General features: G+C 44.5%; 1 long non-coding RNA gene across 1 annotated transcript in view; it reads right to left on the reverse strand.

Annotated features, from left to right (window-relative positions):
- The window catches only part of LOC105480905 (uncharacterized), a 64,898-nt gene extending 43,705 nt beyond the window's left edge, over window positions 1–21,193 (reverse strand). Inside the window, exon 1 of the long non-coding RNA XR_986661.2 lies at window positions 20,657–21,193. This is a non-coding gene — a long non-coding RNA (uncharacterized lncRNA). The remainder of the gene's footprint in view (window positions 1–20,656) is intronic.
- Window positions 21,194–21,666: the final 473 nt, after the last annotated feature.

The raw sequence follows: 21,666 nt of genomic DNA on the forward strand, positions 1-21,666 counted from the left end.
TGACCTATTCTCCCCTAAGCACTATATCTAACTCATTTCTAACTCATTTCTGTATATCCAACACAATCAATATTCAGAAATGTTTCTTTTATTTGAACTGTGTTTCCAAATTTTAAATGTTTGCGTGTAGTAAGAAATAAACGACAGCTATTGTTATCATTGTGGTGACTCTCATTATTACAGTTATTTTGCTGTCATGTGTACACAATGTATATGGTAGCCTGGCTCTTACTCCATATCCCTGTAAAGCAAGTCAACAGAGTGAAAATTAATCAATGAAATCTCAATGAAAGAAGGGTCTTTGGAAAGTGACCAAAATAAGAAGTTGTGGCATTTTTAGGAAGGCTGGCCACCCTGTCACAGCTAAATGCGCCTTCATTTTCTCAGTGTGTGGAACCCAGAGCAAAATCCAGGCACGTCTGGTCAAACTTCTGTCCTCTTTCCAAAGCCTTAAATCAAAGAGAAATTTGCTTGCAGCATCAACTCTGAGTCTTAAAAAAGCAATGCATTAACATCAACAATGGGATTAATTAGGCTTCCCTGGAAACTGTTCAAACAAAGAATTGCGCAGTTCTCTAGGAAGGTCAGGCATTTCATTCCTCTCTGCAGCGGTTCAAGTGATCACCTCTGCGCAGGCCCACGCTCTGCCACAGGTTGAAGTAACATTCACTCCACTGCCCTGGGCTCTGATGGAATCAAACACTGGTTCCCAGGGGTGGTGCTCTGAATGGCCAGGCCTTCAAGGGTGTCAGCCAGGGGTGCCAACTTCCAGGATCAAGGCCTAACGAAAAGATGAAGGGCTTTGAAGTCCAGCATGGTAAACCCCGTCATTTTCTCCACTGGACTTCATTTTCCTCCTCTGTGAAATAGGCCTGATATTCTCTATAGTGCAAAGTTGCCATCAAGGTTAAAAAAGGTAATGTGATTTTCCCAAACTCCAGCAGAGAACGATCCCAATCTCATAAAAATTGCGTAACTTTTTTTGCTATTAATTACTTAATATTTTCTTTTAATCAATGTATTTTATAAGGAGAGGCTATATTCTTTAAGTAGAAAGAAATATTTTCTAAAATTACATAACCCAAAACTACTAAAACAGCTATCGAAATATTTTTTGAAAATTTTATGTACCACTAAAGATCATCCTGCTAATTAGTAAGGTATTATACAGGCCAAGCTTCGGGGAAAAGTGTGATGTTGTCTGTAGAAGAGGGGATCTCCTCTGGGACACAAATGTGTGGATCTTTGTGAAGTTTGGCAGTTGTCCTCCCAGCCCTCTCTTGCCCCTCCTTCTTCCCACAGGGTCTCTTTGTGGTCTCCGTGCTGAACAGTCTCCTCACCATCTTAAAAGTCCTTGCTTCCTGGTAGGCTGATGTGTGCTTACACTGAAATGGTAGGAGACACAACCCTTGTCCAACCCATCAGAGGAGGTGCACGAAGCCACACCACAGCTGTGGTTCCCATGTGTGCAGCTCTTTGTGATGACTGGGTGCCCTGAAGGAAGCCAAACTACTCTATTTTTCCCCAGTGGTTTTTCCATTGAACCACTGTGTGTGTGTGTGTGTGTGTGTGTGTGTGTGTGTGTGTGTGTGTGTGTTTTCTGTTGAAAGCCTACTATAATACTACTTTGTTTTTGGACTAATGTGTACTCAGTGAGAGCTCTTTTGGATGCAAGTGACAGAAAAACCCTTCCTGTGCACTTTGAAATAATGATAATTTATCAGCTCACAAAACTGAATAGACTACCTTCAGGCAAGGTTTGATCCAGGGCTAAAATCATGTGACCAGGATGAATTTTTCTTTCCATTTATTTGCCTTGTTCTCTTCACCATGGCTTCCTTCTCTGCAGGCTTTCCCATCATGGTCATAACTGACTACCCTGAGCTCCCAGCGCTCATGCGTCTAGGCTTAAAGGCAGCAGAAATAGACAAGCCTCCCTAACCCAGCAATCCCTGCAGAATCCTGCGATCTGTTCTGATTGGAAGTTTTAGGGCACATGCCCACCCCAGGATCAATCACTGTTTCCAGGGGATGTGGCCTTTGATTTCTCTGCCCAAAGTCAGTCAACTCTGCCAGAAACACCGGCTGAACGTGGAATAGGAGGTGGCCTCACAGAAGGAAGTTGGGAGGTGGTTACAATAAGAATGAATGGTGTTGGGGGCAGAAACCACACTCATTCAGCCTAGTGGTTAGTATCATGTGCAGCTGCTTATAAAAGAGGAGCAAAAAAGGCTTTAAAAAGATAGAAGAATAGTCCTCTCTCACACAAAATACATATGGATTTGGGTATTGCAAAGCTGGTGTGATGGTCCCATGGTGTCATTAAGAATTTGCATGTAGCCACTCTCAAATTCCATCATAATCTTAGATGGGTGCTGGAGGAATAGCCTGTTACCCTGGGTTGGGAGTGGGAGGAAACAGATACACAGGGAGAATGGGAGGCAAATGGGACCCCTCCCTGCTGAGTTCACAACCACCAAGTCTCATGGGCATACCTAGCTCCAATGGAAGAAAAGATGGAAAAATGTCATCTTTTTTTCCATGCAGCTGAAAATCAGGATTCTGTTATCGTGGGTATTACTTCTGCAACATCACACAGGCGAAAACACCAAATTCAAAGAGGTGAAGCAACTTGTGCCCCTCACACAGACAGGAAGCACCAGATCTGGGATCCACACTGATCTCAGCCTCTTCATTCCACTCGTCCTGGTTCCTCATTACTGCAGTAGCCCCTTCTGAGAAGTGGGAGGAATCAGAACGGCACCCCTGCATCCAGCCTGGAGCGGGGCTTCATACCTATCTATTGATGACTGCCAGGACCATGGTAGGCTTGGGGTGGAGGGATTAGAAGACCAGGTGGTGGTAGTGGTGGTGGTTTGAATACAAATGAGGGCACACACTAATAGATTCTCCCAAGCAATTAATTCTTAAATCAGAAATTGCGTATCAGAATGGATTCACCTGTTTAATACGGAGCTCAGCGCTCTCCTGGAGCAAAGTCACATTGCAGCTGGCCTCCCTGCAGCTCAGTAGTTTGAGATTATTTCCTGTGAAGCCAGCACCTCCATCACTTCCATCTTCAGCTTTAGCATGCGCTAAATGTGCCTTTAAACTTGTATTGGGGGGTCGGTCACTCACATGCACCCTCCCTGTGTTTATTAGCATGGATCCGTGTTTTAAAACATTTTTTAAAAATGTTAAATGTCTTTAGACAAGACCTGTGCCACAAACTGTTCCCTGCGGCCTTCCCAGGAGTTGTCAAGTCCCACAAGGCTGGCTCCTGAAGGCCCCTGCTTTCAAAGGGTTTCAATTTGATACGGCTTTTTAAACCTGGCTGTGGAGGGTTTTTTTGTTTTGTTTTGTTTTGTTTCATTTTTTCCAGGACAGCAAACAGCTGAGTCAGTGTGGAGCCATGCATAATCTGTCTTCTGAAGCATATCTTTCCAGACCCTGCACTTCCCCTGTCTTTTATTCTTTGTGCTCCCCTACCCTGTCCACAAGGTGAGCTCCTTCTGTGTTGAAGAACCAGACCTTCCAACTTTGCACCCCCTACGCACGCCTATCTAATCTTGCGTTCTGATCCACTCTATTCCCTGCAGCAAAACCCAGGTAGCCGCATGCTCCTCTTCGGGGACTTTCTCCAGGCTCTGCCGTCCTTGACCTTGAATCTTCTTTTCTCTTCTCCAGCTGCTGCCCTGGGGTCTTAACTCAAACCCCACTTCTGCCTGGAGACCCTGCCTCCCTCTGTAGGGAGGCCTGCCCCAAGTCCCTGTGCCCACACCCAGGCCCTGCTTCTCTGGGATGGGGGTGGGGAGGGCGGGAGATCAGCATCCCTTGGGGGATTTCTCTGGTTGGTGGAGGAGGGAGACCTGCCTAAGGATTTGACTTGTACAAATAAATCCCTTGTCACTTGCACTTTCCAAGTGACTTCCAGTTCCACATATTTCACCTGACAAAGGCCTGAGGAGAATGACTATTTTATTTAGGAAAAGTCATTCCTGGGCCCCTTGGAGTTTAACACAAGGGAAGTCCGGCGTCTAGTCTGAGCAGGAGGGAAGCTCTATGTTTCTCTGCATAATGAAGTCACAGGAATAAGGCGCTTTCTCTCGGCAGCCACGAGCCAGGAGGAGGAGTCTGGGTATTGAGAAACGCAGAGAAGAGAGAAGGTTCTGACCACATGGAAGCAGGCTGGGTTTTAGGGAGAAAAGTAGCCCACGGAGAAACTCTGGGCGATTGTGGGGTAGAGCAGGAACAGGGACTGGATTTCACTTTTTGTAGGGTTTTCCCGTGGCTTTATTGGGGTATGTCTGACAAATAAAAATCGTACAGTAAGGTCGGGAGTGATGGCTCACACCTGTAATCCCAGCACTTTGGGAGACTGAGGCAGGTGGATCACCTGAGGTCAGGAGTTCGAGACCAGCCTGGCCAACATGGTGAAACCCTGTCTCTACTAATAATACAAAATTAGCCAAGCGTGGGGGCGCACATCTGTAATCCCAGCTACTCAGGAGGCTGAGGCAGGAGAATCACTTGAACCTGGGAGGCAGAGGTTGCAGTGAGCCAAGATCGTGCCATTGCACTCCAGCCTGGGCAACAAGAACAAAACTCCATCTCGAAAAAAAAAATCATACAGTAGTCTCATTTAATGTCATAGGTACATTCTTGGAAACTGAGACTCGAAGTGAAACAATGTAAATGAAACTCATTTTTCTATAGGCTAATTGATGTAAACGAGAGTTAAGTTTGTATGGCATATTTCTGGTTACAAAAACCTCATCAAACTTCTAAATAAAGACCAAAACACTGCTAGTATTAAACACTGAAAACCATGGTTTTCGAGGATGTGGTATATATATCTAACATATACAATGTGGTGATTTGATATGATTTATACATGATGAAGTGATTACCACAATCAAGCCAATAAACACCTCCGTTACCTCCCTTAGTTACCATTTAAGAACACAGATCTGCTGCCGTAGCAAATTTCAAGTATACAAGAGGGCATTTTAAACTACAGCCCCCATGCTCTACATTAGATCCCCCGATCATATTCATCCTATTACTGAAAGTTTGTCCCCTTTGAACAGCAAAGTGATTGGATTTTAAACCGTTTCCTGCTCTGAGTTCTAAGGGCCTCCCTTTCTGACAGCTCCCTGTCCCCCAGCCCAAACCTTCAGGACAAATCTGTTACACGCCATGGTCCTCATGAGACGAGCTGGGAAGGAGGAGGAGGGGCAGAGAGGAGTTCACAGCCTAGGGCAGCAAAGCTAGTGGAGGTCACCAATCCAGCTCCAGCTGGATAATTGGTGTAAGGGACAAGGACTTGGTGTAAGGGACATTGGGAGAATATAACGTGTCCCTCGGGAGTTCTCAAGACTCCCCAGAGTGAGTGATGGGGGCTCAAGCCTATTTATTTTGCCATTAAGTGTGGTTCCAGAAGACTGGGTCTACTGGAATGCGTGTTCTCAGTGAGAAACCTGATAAAAGCTCCCTGCCTCCGCAGAGTCCTCTACACACTGTTCAGAGGAGGAGGCACGGAGGTTATTAGCGGTCTGCCGGCGCTCATGCTCCCTGGCTGCCTGCTATCTCAGGAAGGCTCTGCTTCCCCCATGAGGCAGAGATAACTAGAAATTGCTGCCGAGGCATCTCCTGAATCAAGGGGGCTGGTTTCTATTCTTATCTCTGGCGCCGCCAGGTCGTGCAGCCGAACCACGGTAATTCTCAGCTGTTCAGCTCGACCTGAAAAGGAGGAGGGACGGTATCCACTCTTCCTGCACCCAAGCGGGGTGGTGAACACTCAGCCCCCACCAGCCATCTGCCTCTCAGAAACTAATGAGGAGAGGTCCAGAGTCTATACTCAGAAGGTCTGGGTGTGGCTTCTGACCTCCTGTCTCCAACCTGGGGTGTGGCGAGAGGAAGTCACATCCCCTGTCTGGAGCAAGGGCGGTGCCACCTTCCCTCGAAGGGTTGCAGGAAGAGATGCAGATGAGCAGCTGGCACAGGTGATAAGCACCTTAGTAATTGCTGTTGTCGCTGAGGGTCCAGGTGGGCTTTCTGCCGTTGGACAGGACCCCAGCCAGTGACAGACAGGAAGCTCTGTGCCCAGCACTGAGGAGGGGAAGCTGCCTGGAGTTAGCAACGATGCCAGAGTCCAGCACCTGATCCTGCTCTAAGGCAGGCGCTGGCACCAGGGGAGCAGGTGCTATGGTTTGAGTGTTTAGTCCCCTCCAAAGCTCATGTTGAAACTTAATCTTCAATGTAATAGCATTAAGAGGTGAGGGCTTTAGGAGAGGGGCCTTTAAGAGGGAGTAAATTGATCGGCTCATGGATTAATAGATTAATGGACTAATCGATTGCTGAGTTATCATGAGAATGGGTCTGTATAAAAGCCGGTTTGGCTTTCAGTGGCCCCTCATGGCCCACTCACCCTGTGATGCCCTGAACCACTTCCGAACTCTGCAAAGAGACCCCACCAGCAAGAAGGCCTCACCGGATGTGGCCCCTTCACCTTGGACTTCTCAGCCTCCAGACCTGTAAGAAATAAATTCCTTTTCTTTATAAATGACCCAGTCTCAGGTATTAGTTATGACAACAGAAAACAAACTAAGACACTAGGTTCCCCAGGGTGGTGAGATGGAGGGAGATGAGCAGCAAAGTATTCTGTGTACACAGAACTCCACCCTCACCCCAGACATGGGCCTCCAGCTGCCCAGCTGGAAGGCAGCCTAGCCAGTGTGTGGTGAGGCTGGGCTTCAGCAGGCCCTCATGCCTGTCATATTGGAGACAGCGATGCCAAAGACCGTCTGCAGCTGAGGAAGGGTGGGAGAGGCTGCACCTGACCCACCACTCCTAGATCCTGCTACCATCACCACGAATGAGGCACCAGGCTAGAGGGAGAAGAGTTTGGGCTTGGGAGTGACATGAGTCCGGGCCAAACCCTGATTCTGCCACCCCTTAGTGGTTTCAGGGCCTTCTACAATCCCTCTCTCCCCTGAGCCTCTGTTTGCTCATCTGAAAAATGAAGATGCTGCTTAACAAGGCATGAGAATTACATGAAGCCCCGTTCTTCCCATGGCAGCATATGGCCTCTCCGGGACTCCCAGCTTGTGGAGCCCCCACCAGCTGTGCCTCCCCTGACAAATAATGAGATCGTCTCAGTTACTCTCCACGGGAAGGGTCAGCCTGGGAGAGCTCTGTCCTCTTCCTCTCATCTCTCCTCAAAGTAGGAGTCGGGGAGGAGAGGGAACACCCCTGAATGGGCTCCAGACCCTAAGATGAAAAGGTTTGCACTCATTCATCAATCACTATAGAGCTCAGCTTTCTAATCAGGTTTGGAAGAACTTGAGTGTCCTGGCCAGCCAGACAGTCCAGGAGTTGAAAGCTGTGGTTGGGAGGGGAGGCCTGTGGCAGATTTTGTCTATAGAGTGGAATGTTTAAGAGAACGATGGTGTTCAAGCCAGGCAAACTGTCTCGGGGGCTATGCACCCTGGAGCCGCAATGATATTGATAGGCTTACAGTGTCAATTAAAGTCTGGAATGCATTCCAGACTCTTAGCACAGTGACAGTGACTGACATCCGGTAAGCCCTAAGTAAGTAGCAAGTTGTTTTTTTTTACCAGATGGGTTCTATTAAAAGGGATAGAAAACCCCATCCCAAATTGACTTAACAACAACCAAAAAAAAAAAAAAAAAAAAAGCTGGGGGTGGGGGTGGAATTTATTGGCTTTACAATTTAAACATCTGGAGCTAATAACTTCAGGCACTACTTGATTTAAATGCTTGAGTCCCCAGAGTATGTTCCTCTGCGTCTCTCTCTTGGCTCCATACCCCACAGTTTTTTCCCCCATCATGGCAGCAAGACTTCTACAGCAGCTCCTACTTCCAAGCCCAGCAGGAATGGTGTAAATGCTTCCTGCAGGGGTTGTGAACACAGCCCCTGGGTTTGCTCTGATCCAATTTGATGTCTTGGCCCAAAATTTGTGCCAATCAGTGAGTGAGCTGGTCACTGAGCCAAGTAGGGAGTGGGGGATAGAACATGCCAACGGGCCTAGATGGGTTCTAAATCTGGAGACTGATGGTGAGGCCCCTGCAAATCCCATGCCCTGAAAATGAGGCTGGAATGGGTCCCCAAATTAGAATCAGGAGCCATGACTGAAAGTAGGGTAAATGGATGCTGGGCAGGCATACAATGACCATTATTTCATAGTGATTAGCATTGACTAAATGTACTTGGTGGTTCTAACAATATTAGACTTTCAGAGCCAGGTCCTTATGTTGCCTTGATGCCCCAAAATATGTCCTTTGTCCCCCTAGGTGGAGGCTGGACTTCATTCTGGGGGTGCAGGTGGTCTTTTCCCTGTATCTCAGTCCCCTGACAGACATCACCTCCAATTATATACCAAGCATCCCCATCATGCCATGGAATAGCATCTCATGAAACACAAGAAAATCCGCTGCACTCATTCATCACAAAAATGGCCCCATTCTTGGGAGAGTTTGTCCGCGTAACCACAGAAATCCAATTATCTTCTCTTCAGAAAGTGTACATGTGGAGACCACTTTCTCTAATTAATTGGTTCTATTGCTTGTGCTGGGCCCTTCAGGAGGCCTGAGATGAGAGCTCTGCCTGGGAGGCTGATCAGGGACGTGAGATCTTGGCTGCCCAAGGCCTTCCATTAGCTGAGCACAGCGAAGCACCAATCTCGGGTCAGCTTTACCGAGACAGCCTCTTGCTCTCTGCACTAAAACATGTGTTGCCAGCACTTGTAGGCAAGGGTCCTGTCTTCCTCTTTTTTCCTACTTTATTCTATGACCTAGAAAAATGCCTCTACTCTGGGTGACAGGGTGGTGTGCGGAGGGTGGCTCTTGTGTGCACTTATTCGCTTGTCCCTTCAGCTCCTGCAAGTCCCCTCTTCCCTGTCTGCTTCCAATCCCAGTCCTAGTTTCTCCAGAGTTCCCCGGAGAGGACCTTGCTTGTGCTCTTCAAGTTGCCCAGACTGGGTCCTGCAGCTGGCTCTGATTTTGGGGTGCCACAGCTTCTGGGTCCTGGCCAGTGCTGCTGACTTACTTGGCACAGGCACCAGCCATGATGATTCCTCCATCCTGGTAGTTCCTGGCTGAATAATGATCCCCAACAATGTCCATATCTCAATCCCAGAAACCTGTGAATGTTACCTGACATGAGATTTTGCAGGTGTGATTAACTTAAAGATCTTGAGTTGGAGAGATCACCTGGATTAGCCTGGAGGGCCTGTATGGCCTGATATGATCACCAATGTCCTTAGAGAGACAGAAGATGAGAACAAGGAGAAGCCTATGTGAAACGAAAGCAGAAAGGTCCGAAAAGCATAGTTAGATAGAATGAAAAAGATCTAGTATCTGATAGCACAACAGGGTGACTACCGTCAACAAACATTCATTGTGCATTTTTAAACAACTAAAAAAGTGTAATTGGAATGTTTGTCACACAAAGACAAGTGATGGATACCCCATTTTCCCTGATGTGATTACATGTTGCGTACCTGTATCAAAATATCTCCCGCACACCATAAAGATTAAAAATAACAACATTTAATTAAAAAAATAAAACAGAGATTGAAGTGATGTGGCTATGCCCCGAGGAACACGGGCAGTCTCTAGAAGCAAGGAATGGGGAGCAGAAGAATTGTCCAGAGGCCTCTAGAGGAACCAGCCCTGCAGACATCTTGATTTTAACCCATGAGGCAGATTTTGGAATTGACCTCCAAATCTGTAAGAGAGTAAATGTGTGTTGTTTTAAGCCACTGCATTTGTGATCATTAGTTACAGAAGCAACAGGAAACTAATCCACTGGCTCTGACTGGTTCTCTTGAAAAGTGAAGGGGGGGATGGAGAATGGCTTTCACCCCTGTGAGTAGCACTTGACAGTGGGGACCCCAAAGAAGTGTGGCTTGGGCTCCAGTGTCGTGGGAGCTCACAGGAAGCAGTGCTTTCAGTTCTTATCTGTTTGAAGTCATGGAGAGTGTGGCCAGGTATTGGGCTGTGCTGCTGTCCTGAGACTCAGCATTCTCCTCCATTGCTGGGGTGTCAGCCAAGTCAGTGAGTCCTGCTGGTGCTATGTGCCCTCACTCTGATCTATTATCACCAAGGGGTTTCTCAGCCCCTGGACAAAGACCTTGAAATAACCTCAAAATAACCATAGGAGCAAGGTTTGCCATATCAAGGAACCACTGCTCTTAGTTATAAAGAGTGTGTTCCATGGATATCAGGGAGCCCGGGTTTACCTCCCTACACTTGTGAGAGAAAAACATATGCAACAGAAGGTAAGAAATGAGGCCTGGTTGTCCGTAACCTTGAATCTCAGCATCTTCTCTACTCAGCCAAACATTCCCCTGCCACTTGTGAAAGAGTTGAAAGGATTTTAATAATAATCCTAACACTTGCTGAGTACCTACTAAATGCTTGGTGCTAACTGCTTTATGTGGAAGATCACATTTGACCCTCCCAATAATTTCACAAGGAAAATACTATTATTATCCCCATTTTACAGATGAGGAAATAATGGTCTACCCTAATTCAAGTCTTGGGATTGTTATGAGACCAACAGGTTTGTATGCATGTTGTTCAGTAACGGACCAATTATCCTGACACAGCAGGGTTTGCAACAGAGAAAGAGTTTAATGATAGCAGGGTGCTGAGTGAGGATATGAAAGGAGACCCCCAAAATCATCTCCCTGAGGAGTTCTGGGCTGGGGATTTTAAGGGGATTATGGAGGGTGAGGAGCTGGAAAATTGGGGTCATTGATTGGTTAGGGTATCGGGGGTGAAATCAGCAGTATGTGGAGACCGCCCTTTTTGGTGAGTCACCTTCTTATGGGCTCCTTCAGACCAACTGACATCAGTAGTTTCACTGGCATGTAGGATCTGAAAGCATATCTCAAAGGGAAAACTTAATGTTTCATAATATTAATGTTGTATAGCTGCTCTATGGAACAGTCAAGGGGAACTATGTAGTCTTGTAACAGGATCTACATAATTCTAGAGCAATAGAAAAAACTATGAGGAAGCAGGTCAGAGAGCAGGCTGAACTCGTGATTAATGCTGAATGTGCTGCAAGCCTGGTTTATTTTCGTTTCTTCCTCTTTCTTCCTCTCTGATTAATTTTATAAAGTTTATAGAAACAATTTCAGAATCAGACTATGTTTGGAGAGTGTTAGATACTGTACCCCTAGCTGTGGTAACTGATAAACACCAAAATCTCTGTGACTAAAATTTATCTCTTATTTACAAAAAATCTAGTTGGTGACCAAACTCCATGTAGTCATTCAGGGATCCAGGCTTTCCTTTTTGAGGCTTTCCCATCCCAACACCCTCAGAGTCCTTATAGTTCAGCTGTGAATGGGGAAAGTGAGAAAGGGTTCCCCTGAGAGGAGTTTCATGGCCCAGATCTGGAAGTGGTGACATCACTTCTGGCTACACTCATTGGCCAGAACTCAGTCATATGACTATGACTAGTTGCAAGGAAGCTGGAGAAATGTGTTTGGTCATGTGCCTGGGAGAAAAGGGAACCCAGAACATTGCCACTGCCTCAGAAGAAAGACTCTCTAATAACTCCCCAGTTTCTAAATTGGGCAAGCACATAAATGGTGATTCCATTAACCCAAGAGAAGAAGATGATCCACTGTATACCTATTAGAATAATTAAAATCCATTAGAACACTAACAACATGAAATGCTAGTGAGGATGTGGAGCAATAGGAGCTCTCATTCATTGTTGGTGCAAATGCAAAATGGTATAGCCACTTTGGAAGACAGTTTGGCAGTTTCCTACAAGCTAAACATAACCTTTCCACATGATCTAGCCATCGGTCTCCTTGGTGTTTACCCAGAGGAGTTGAAAAGTTATGTCTACACAAAGCCTGCACATAGATGTTTATGGCAGTTTTATTCATAATTGCCAAAACTTGGAAGCAAACCGATGTCCTTCAGTAGGTGAGTGGATAAAAATAAACAATGGTTCGTCTAGATGATGGAATATTATTCCATGTTAAAATAAATGAGTTTTCCAAATATTAGAAGGAGCCTAAATGCCTACAGGGACTGATAAGTAAATTGTGATACCTCCATATAATGAAACACCATGTAATTATGAAAAAGATTAAGATAGCTCAGTAGGTTTGGCACAGAGTGAGTGATATATTGAAGTGTGAAAATATGAAGTGAGTTCCAATTTGTAAGTGTGTATTTGGGTGAAAATGCCCCATTTTCTTAACAGTAATTATTTCTTGAAATAAAATTATGGGCTTAAAGAGTAAAGGGAACTTTTACCTCTTTATTTAGAAGTACGCATTAACTGTTCTTGTAATTTAGTAAGAAGTTAAATAAATAAGTTGACATGCAAAAGAGACATTAATTTTATAAATAAATGGAGGGACATAGAAAGAAAAGAAAAATAGAGCTAATAAGCTAAAATAAGGAAACATGTTAAATTTTGCTGAATAATAAAAACAAAGGAATGATGAGTTCCTTTATCAAAAAATAGTCAAACGACAAAATGACATTAAAATATCACACCTTATGCTGGCAAAGGTGCAAGGAAATGGACATTTTCTTGTATAATTAACGACATTTAAATTTATATAAGTCTTTGGGGATGAAGTTTGGCAATTTGTACCAAGGGCAATAAGAATATTTATGCCCTGGGACTCACAGTAATCTTAACTCTGAAACGTAATGTTTGGTCACAATTCAATCTAAATGAAAGTTCTTATACACAAACACAGTGAAAATCTGGGAGTAATCTGAGATAGAGTAGTTAAGCAAAATACGGGACAGTTATTGTGGGGAATTAAACAATTATGGTATTTATAGGCACCTAGTAAGAGCTAAGTAAATGCTAGCTGCTGCTATGATTATTATTATTTTTCCACTCAAAAACTGAATCATTAAAACAGTGAGCTTTGTTTTTTTAAAAAAATGTGTTTTAAAAAAGAAATGAGCTTTCAAGCTATAAAAAGACGTGGAAGAAGGTTCCAAGATGGCCGAATAGGAACAGCTCCAGTCTACAGCTCCCAGCATGAGCGATGCAGAAGACAAGTGATTTCTGCATTTCCAAATGAGGTACCGGGTTCATCTCACTGGGGTTTGTCGGACAGTGGGTGCAGGGCAGTGGGTGCAGGACAGTGGGTGCAGCCCACTGAGCGTGAGCCAAAGCAGGGCGAGGCATCACCACACCTGGGAAGCACAAGGGGTTAGGGAATTCCCTTTCCTAGCCAAGGAAAGCTATGACAGATGGCACCTGGAAAATCGAGCCACTCCCACCCTAATACTGCACTTTTCCAATGGTTTTAGCAAACAGCACACCAGGAGATTATATCCTATGCCTGACTCAGAGGGTCCCATGCCCACGGAGCCTCCCTCATTGCTAGCACGGCAGTCTGAGATTGAACTGCAAGACATCAACGAGGCTGGGGGAGGGGCGCCCACCATTGCTGAAGCTTGAGTAGGTAAACAGCAGGGAAACTCCAACTGGGTGGAGCCCACTGCAGCTCAAGGAGGCCTGCCTGCCTCTGTAGAAACCACCACTGGGGGCAGGGAACAGCCAAACAAAAGGCAGCAGAAACCTCTGCAGACTTAACTGTCCCTGTCTGACAGCTTTGAAGACAGTAGCGGTTCTCCCAGCATGGAGTTTGAGATCTGAGAATGGTCAGACTGCCTCCTCAAGTGGGTCCCTGACCCCTGAGTAGCCTAATTGGGAGGCACCCTCCAGTAGGGGCAGACTGACACCTCACACGGATGGATACCCCTCTAAGATGAAACTTCCAGAGGAATGATCAAGCAGCAACATTTGCTGTTCAGCAATATTGGCTGTTCTGCAGCCTCTGCTGCTGATACCTATGCAAACAGGGTCTGGATTGGACCTTCAGCAACTCCAACAGACCTGCAACTGAGGCTCCTGATTGTTAGAAGGAAAACTAACAAACAGAAAGGACATCCACACCAAAACCCTATCTTTACATCACCATCATCAAAGACCAAACGTAGATAAAACCACAACGATGAGGAAAAACAGAGCAGAAAAGCTGAAAATTCTAAAAATCAGAGCACCTCTCCCTCTCAAAAGGAATGCACCTCCTTACCAGCAATGGAACAAAGTTGGACGGAGAATGATTTTGACTAGTTGAGAGAAGAAGGTTTCATTCAGATATCTCCAAGCTAAAGGAGGAAGTTTGACCCCATCGCAAAGTAGCTAAAAGCCTTGAAAAAAGTTTAGAAGAATGGCTAACTAGAATAAACAGTGTAGAGAAGTCCTCAAATGACCTGATGGAGCTGAAAACCATGGCACGAGAACTACGTGACGCATGCACAAGCTTCAGTAGCCGATTGGATCAACTGGAAGAAAGGGTATCAGTGATTGAAGATCAAATGAATGAAATGAAGTGAGAAGAGAACTTGAGAGAAAAAAGAGTAAAAGGAAATGAACAAAGCCTCCAAGAAATACGGGACTATGTGGAAAGATCAAATCTACGTCTGATTGATGTACATGAAAGTAATGGGAAGAATGAAACCAAGTTGGAAAACACTCTGCAGGATATTATCCAGGAGAACTTACCCAATCTATCAAGGCAGGCCAACATTCAAATTCATGAAATACAGAGAATGCCACAAAAATACTCCTCGAGAAGAGCAACTCTGAGACACATAATTGTCAGATTCACTAAAGTTGAAATGAAGGAAAAAATGTTAAGGGCAGCCAGAGAGAAAGGTCGGGTTACCCACAAAGGGAAGCCCATTCAGCAGATCTCTCGGCAGAAACTACAAGCCAGAAGAGAGTGGGGGCCAATATTCAACATTCTTAAGGAAAGAATTTTCAACCCAGAATTTCATATCCAGCCAAACTAAGCTTCATAAGTGAAGGATAAATAAAATCCTTTACAGACAAGCAAATGCTGAGAGATTTTGTCACCACCAGGCCTGCCTTACAAGAGCTCCTGAAGGAAGCACTAAACATGGAAAGGAAAAACTGGTACCAGCCACTGTGAAAACATGCCAAATTGTAAAGACCATCGATGCTAGGAAGAAATTGCATCAACTAATGGGCAAAATAATCAGCTAGCATCATAATGACAGGATCAAATTCATACATAACAATATTAACCTTAATTGTAAATGGGCTAAATGCTCCCATTAAAAGACATAGAATGGCAAATTGGATAAAGAGTCAAGACCCATCAGTGTGCTGTATTCAGGAGACCCATTTCATGTGCAGAGACACACATAGACTCAAAATAAAGGGATGGAGGAACATCTACCAAGCAAATGGAAAACAAAAAATGGCAGGGATTGCAATCCTAGTCTCTGATAAAACAGACTTTAAACCAACAAAGATCAAGAGAGGCAAAGAAGGCCATTACATAATGGTAAAGGTATCAATTCAACAAGAAGAGTTAACTATCCTAAATGTATATGCACCCAATACAAGAGCACCCAGATTCATAAAGCAAGTCCTTAGGGACCTACAAAGAGATTAGGACTCCCACACAATAATAATGGGAGACTTTAACACCCCCACTGTCAACATTAGACAGATCAACGAGACAGAAAGTTAAAAAGGATATCCAGGAATTGAACTCAGCTTTGCACCAAGGGGACCTAATAGACATCTACAGAACTCTCCACCCCAAATCAACAAAATATGCATTCTTCTCAGCACATCGCACTTATTCCAAAATTGACCACATAGTTGGAAGTAAAGCACTCCTCAGCAAATATAAAAGAACAGAAATGATAACAAACTGTCTCTCAGACCACAGTGCAATTAAACTAGAACTAAGGATTAAGAAACTCACTCAAAACCACTCAACTACATGGAAACTGAACAACCTGCTCCTGAACGACTACTGGGTACATAACGAAATGAAGGCAGAGATAAAGGTGTTCTTTGAAACCAATGAGAACAAGGACACAACATACCAGAACCTCTGGGACACATTTAAAGCAGTGTGTAGATGGAAATTTATAGCACTAAATGCCCACAAGAGAAAGCAGGAAAGGTCTACAATTGACACCCTAACATCACAATTAAAACAACTAGAGAAGCAAGAGCAAACACATTCAAAAGCTAGCAGAAGGCAAGAAATAATTAAGTTCAGAGCAGAACTGACAGAGATAGAGACACAAAAAACCCTTCAAAAATCAATGCATCCAGGAGCTGTTTTTTTTTTTTGAAAAGATCAACAAAATTGATAGACCACTAGCAAGACAAATAAAGAAGAAAAGAGAGAAGAATCAAATAGATGCAACAAAAAATCATAAAGGTGATATCACCACTGATCTCACAGAAATACAAACTACCATCAGAGAATGCTATAAACACCTCTACACAAATAAACTAGAAAATCTAGAAGAAATGGATAAATTCCTGGACACATACACCCTCCCAAGACTAAACCAGGAAGAAGTTGAATCCCTGAATAGACCAATAACAGACTCTCAAATTGAGGCAATAATTAATAGCCTACCAACCAAAAAAAGTCTGGGACCAGATGGATTCCCAGCCAAATACTACCAGAGGTACAAGGAGGAGCTGGTACCATTCCTTCTGAAACTATTCCAATCAATAGAAAAAGAGGGACTCCTCCCTAACTCATTTTATGAGGCCAGCATCATCCTGATACCAAAGCCTGGCAGAGACACAACAAAAAAACCCAGAATTTTAGACCAATATCCCTGAGGAATATCGATGCAAAAATCCTAAATAAAATACTGGCAAACCAAATCCAGCAGCACATCAAAAAGCTTATCCACCATGATCAAGTGGGCTTCATCCCTGGGATGCAAGACTGGTTCAACATACGCAAATCAATAAACATAATCCAGCATATAAACAGAACCAAAGACAAAAACCACATGATTATCTCAATAGATGCAGAAAAGGCCTTTGAGAAAATTCAACAGCCCTTCATGCTAAAAACTCTCAATAAATTAGGTATTGATGGGATGTATCTCAAAATAATAAGAGCTATTTATGACAAACCCCAGCCAATATCATGCTGAATGGGCAAAAACTGGAAGCATTCCCTTTGAAAACTGGCACAAGACAGGAATGCCCTCTCTCACCACTCCTATTCAACATAGAGTTGGAAGTTCTGGCCAGGGCAATCAGGCAGGAGAAAGAAATAAAGGGTATTCAGTTAGGAAAAAAGGAAGTCAAATTGTCCCTGTTTGCAGATGACATGATTGTATATTTAGAAAACCCCATCATCTCAGCCCAAAAACTCCTTAAGCTGATAAGCAACTTCAGCAAAGTCTCAGGATACAAAATCAATGTGCAAAAATCACAAGCATTCCAATACACCAAGAACAGACAGAGAGCCAAATCATGAGTGAACTCCCATTCACAATAGCTTCAAAGAGAATAAAATACCTAGGAATCCAACTTACAAGGGATGTGAAGGAACTCTTCAAGGAGAACTACAAACCACTGCTCAACGAAATAAAAGAGGACACAAACAAATAGAAGAACATTCCATGCTCATGGATAGGAAGAATCAATATCGTGAAAATGACCATACTGCCTAAGGTAATTTATAGATTTAATGCCATCCCCAACAAGCTACCAATGACTTTTTTCACAGAATTGGAAAAAACTACTTTAAAGTTCATATGGAACTAAAGAAGAGCCCTCATTGCCAAGACAATCCTAAGCCAAAAAACAAAGCTGGTCACGCTACCTGACTTCAACCTATACAAGGCTACATTAACCAAAACAGCATGGTACTGGTACCAAAACAGAGATATAGACCAATGGAACAGAACAGAGCCCTCAGAAATAATACCACGCATCTACAACCATCTGATCTTTGACAAACCTGACAAAAACAAGAAATGGGGAAAGGATTACCCATTTAATAAATGGTGCTGGGAAAATTGGCTAGCCATATGTAGAAAGCTGAAACTGGATCTCTTCCTTACACCTTATACAAAAATTAATTCAAGATGGATTAAAGATTTAAATGTTAAACTTAAAACCATAAAACCCTAGAAGAAAACCTAGGCAGTACCATTCAGGACATAGGCATGGGCAAGGACTTCACGACTAAAACACCAAAAGCAATGGCAACAAAAGTCAAAATTGACAAATGGGATCTAATTAAACCAAAGAGCTTCTGCACAGCAAAAGAAACTACCATCAGAGTGAACAGGCAACCTACAGAATGGGAGAAAATTTTCACAATCTATTCATCTGACAAAGGGCTAATATCCAGAATCTACAAAGAACTCAATCAAATTTACAAGAAAAAAACAAACAACCCCATCAAAAAGTGGGCGAAGGATATGAACAGACACTTCTCAAAAGAAGACATTTATGCAACCAACAGACACATGAAAAAATACTCATCATCACTTGCCATCAGAGAAATGTAAATCAAAACCACAATGAGATACCACCTCACACCAGTTTGAATGGCAATCATTAAAAAGTCAGGAAACAATAGGTGCTGGAGAGGATGTGGAGAAATACGAACACTTTTACACTGTTGGTGGGACTGTAAACTAGTTCAACCACTGTGGAAGACAGTGTGGAGATTCCTCAAAGATCTAGAACTAGAAATACCATTTGACCAAGCCATCCCATTACTGGGTATATACCCAAAGGATTATAAATCATGCTGCTATAAAGACACATGCACACGGATGTTCATTGTGGCACTATTCACAATAGCAAAGACTTGAAACCAAACCAAATGTCCATCAATGATAGACTGGATTAAGAAAATGTGGCACATATACACCATGGAATACTATGCAGCCATAAAAAAGGATGAGCTCATGTCCTTTGTAGGGACATGGATGCAGCTGGAAACCATAATTCTCAGCAAATTATTGCAAGAACATAAAACCAAACACCGCATGTTCTCACTCATAAGTGGGAATTGAACAATGAGAACACTTGGACACAGGAAGGGGAACATCACACACCAGGGCCTGTCGTGGGGTTGGGGGAGGGAGGAGGGATAGCATTAGGAGATATACCTAACGTAAATGATGAGTTAATGGGTGCAACACACCAACATGGCACATGTATACATATGTAACAAATCAGCACGTTGTGCACATGTACCCTAGAACTTAAAGTATAATAAAATTAATCAATTAATTAATCAATTAAAAAAAGAAAGAAAAAAGACATGGAAGAGCCTTAAACAGATATTAGTAAGTGACAGGAACCAATTTGAAAAGGCTACCTACTGTATAATTCCAAACATCTGACATTCTGGAAAAGGCAAATCTATGGAGGCAGTACAAATGTCAATGGCTGCCAGGATTCGGGAAAGGGAGGGATGAGTAGGAAGAGCACAGTGGATTTTTAGGGCAGAGAAACTCCTCTGTATGATACTATAATAATGGATACATGTCCTTACACAGTTGTCCAAACACATCGAACATACAACACGAAGAGTCAAGACTTTGAGAGATCATGCTGTGTCAACGTCGTTCACCAATATAGCACTCTGGTGGGGGACGTTAACAGGGGAGGCCCTGCACATGTTGGGGCAGAGGGTATATTGGAAATCCCTGTACCTACTGCTCAATATTGCTGTGAATCTAAAATTACTCTAAAAAGTAAGGTCTCCTATAAAAAAAACACAAAAAACATAAAACAAAAGAGAGAGCGATGAGGTGACTAGGGAGAAAGAGAACAATCAGATACATACATGGCAAGTTTACAGAGCCAGTAGGAGATTTGATAAGGACTGGATATATAGGTCCTTAGCCTGGGGTCAACCAGAATCAAAGAGGAGGCATCATGTGCATCTGAGGGAAGCTCAAGTCTTCCGGGTCTCTGCTCTCAGCCTTAAAAGACATCAACCCCAGGGTGTCCACGGGGCCAAAATGGAGCACCTCAGACCTGGTCCCATCACCCCCAAACTCCTCACAACTGTCCCAGCCAAACAGAAGCACCACAAATGAGGGCCCACTGTGAAAAGAGCTGGCCAGCATGGGGAGCAACTTTTGGTTATCTCAGAATTCTCCAAGGGAGAGAACAGTGGGAGCCCGAAGTCCAGAAATGCCATCTCCATCATTCCCTCTTCTGTGCATTCTCTCATTTTCCTCCTTCATAGAGCCGCAATACGTGCAAGTCGCTGGCGCTCATTGGACCACTCTAGTTCCTGCAGTTCATCAAGATCACAATGAATAGAAGACACGCCAAGGGCTGCAGTTTTATAAAGAAGGAAGGGCGTTCAATTTCAGCTTGGAAGATGAAGGGAGACCAGGGCTCCTGGCAATCGATTGTGAGAGGCAGGTCCACACTGCTCAGAGGAGACCGCAGGGCCTCTCGGCAGGCCCAACCCCAGACACTGATACCACAAAGATGTCGCAGTCTTTCTCTCTTAATGATGTATACAGAAATCCTCCCCTTCCCCAATAGTCCAATGGGGTCACATTCTAGAACACAGTCATCTTTGTCCCCTGTTACTCACTAGAATAATTAGACCCAAACCCTGTGCTTCAGATAACCCAGCATGGAGAGCACCGGCTGTGCTCTGGGACCTTGTTTGAACATTGATGAATAAGACAGGCACCTGCCCTCAAAGACTGCACAGGCTACGAAGGGAAACACAGGTGAGGAGGATGAAGATGAAGACAATGGCAACAGTGATGCACTTACTGTTTGAAGTGAAAGGAGATGTTTTGTTGGTATCCAGGTGGCACTGGGATGCAGGTCCAGGAAACCCTCCGTCAAGTCCTGTTGCTCACTTTCCTCCCTGTTCAACGCAGAACTATCTGCAAGGAGCAAGAGCCGAGTGTTCACAAGGAAGTGCTTAATCAACTGGGCAACTATCTGAAACCAACAGCCCCACCACCTCCCTGAGAGCAGAGTTCTCTGGTAAAACCTGGACTGAAATAAGCAACTGAGGTTGGAGGTCTTGATAAGCCTTTTCTCCACCTGAGCACTCCCCTTCCAAATCTAAATCTTGGGCTAGCATGAGCTGGGGCTGAACACATTCACCCACACAGCTCCCTGGGAGGGAGAGAGATGTGCGCCCTGGGGAACAGGCTCCACCTGTCTGAGACCAGAGTGCCAGAGAGGACAGTGCCCTGGGTGTTAATCACTGAGGCACAGTTTCCCCTCAGCTCCATGGAAGGCCCTGGCTATCAAGAATCAGCACCCCTTCCTCTTTTGTGGTGGAGCTGAAAAGGGACTGGGAGAGAAGCGGTGATGCCTGGGGAGAGCAAATGAAAGGACTCCTCCTCTGCAGCGTTCTAGGAGATCCCGTGACTTAGCCAGTATCACATAGCTACTCCCTTGTGGTGGGAGGCCCGCATTCTGTGTGCACCGCAGCACAGCCAAGGGCTACAACAGTGGGCTGTGCTAACAGCCTTGGAGCGAAACAAAGGAGGTGTTGGTTCTGCTAGAAATGGGAGACAGGTGGAGCCCCATGAAAGGGTACCCCAAATGAGAATGCAGGAAAAGCATTTCTGGAGGAGGACCCCAGGATCAAGGCAGGGCATTGGAACATGCTCCTCCCACAGCATGTCTGCCTGGTGGGGAGGCACTAAGTGTCCTTGTCTCTGGTGTAGTGTCTGGGCCAAGCCTGCGGGGAGACCCAGGAGACAAGCTGAGACCTGGGCGTTGTAGTAAGGAGTTTCGACTCTATTCCATAGGCAGCTGAAAGG

The sequence above is a fragment of the Macaca nemestrina genome, chromosome 6, assembly GCF_043159975.1.
Source record: "Macaca nemestrina isolate mMacNem1 chromosome 6, mMacNem.hap1, whole genome shotgun sequence".
Lineage (NCBI taxonomy): Eukaryota > Metazoa > Chordata > Mammalia > Primates > Cercopithecidae > Macaca > Macaca nemestrina.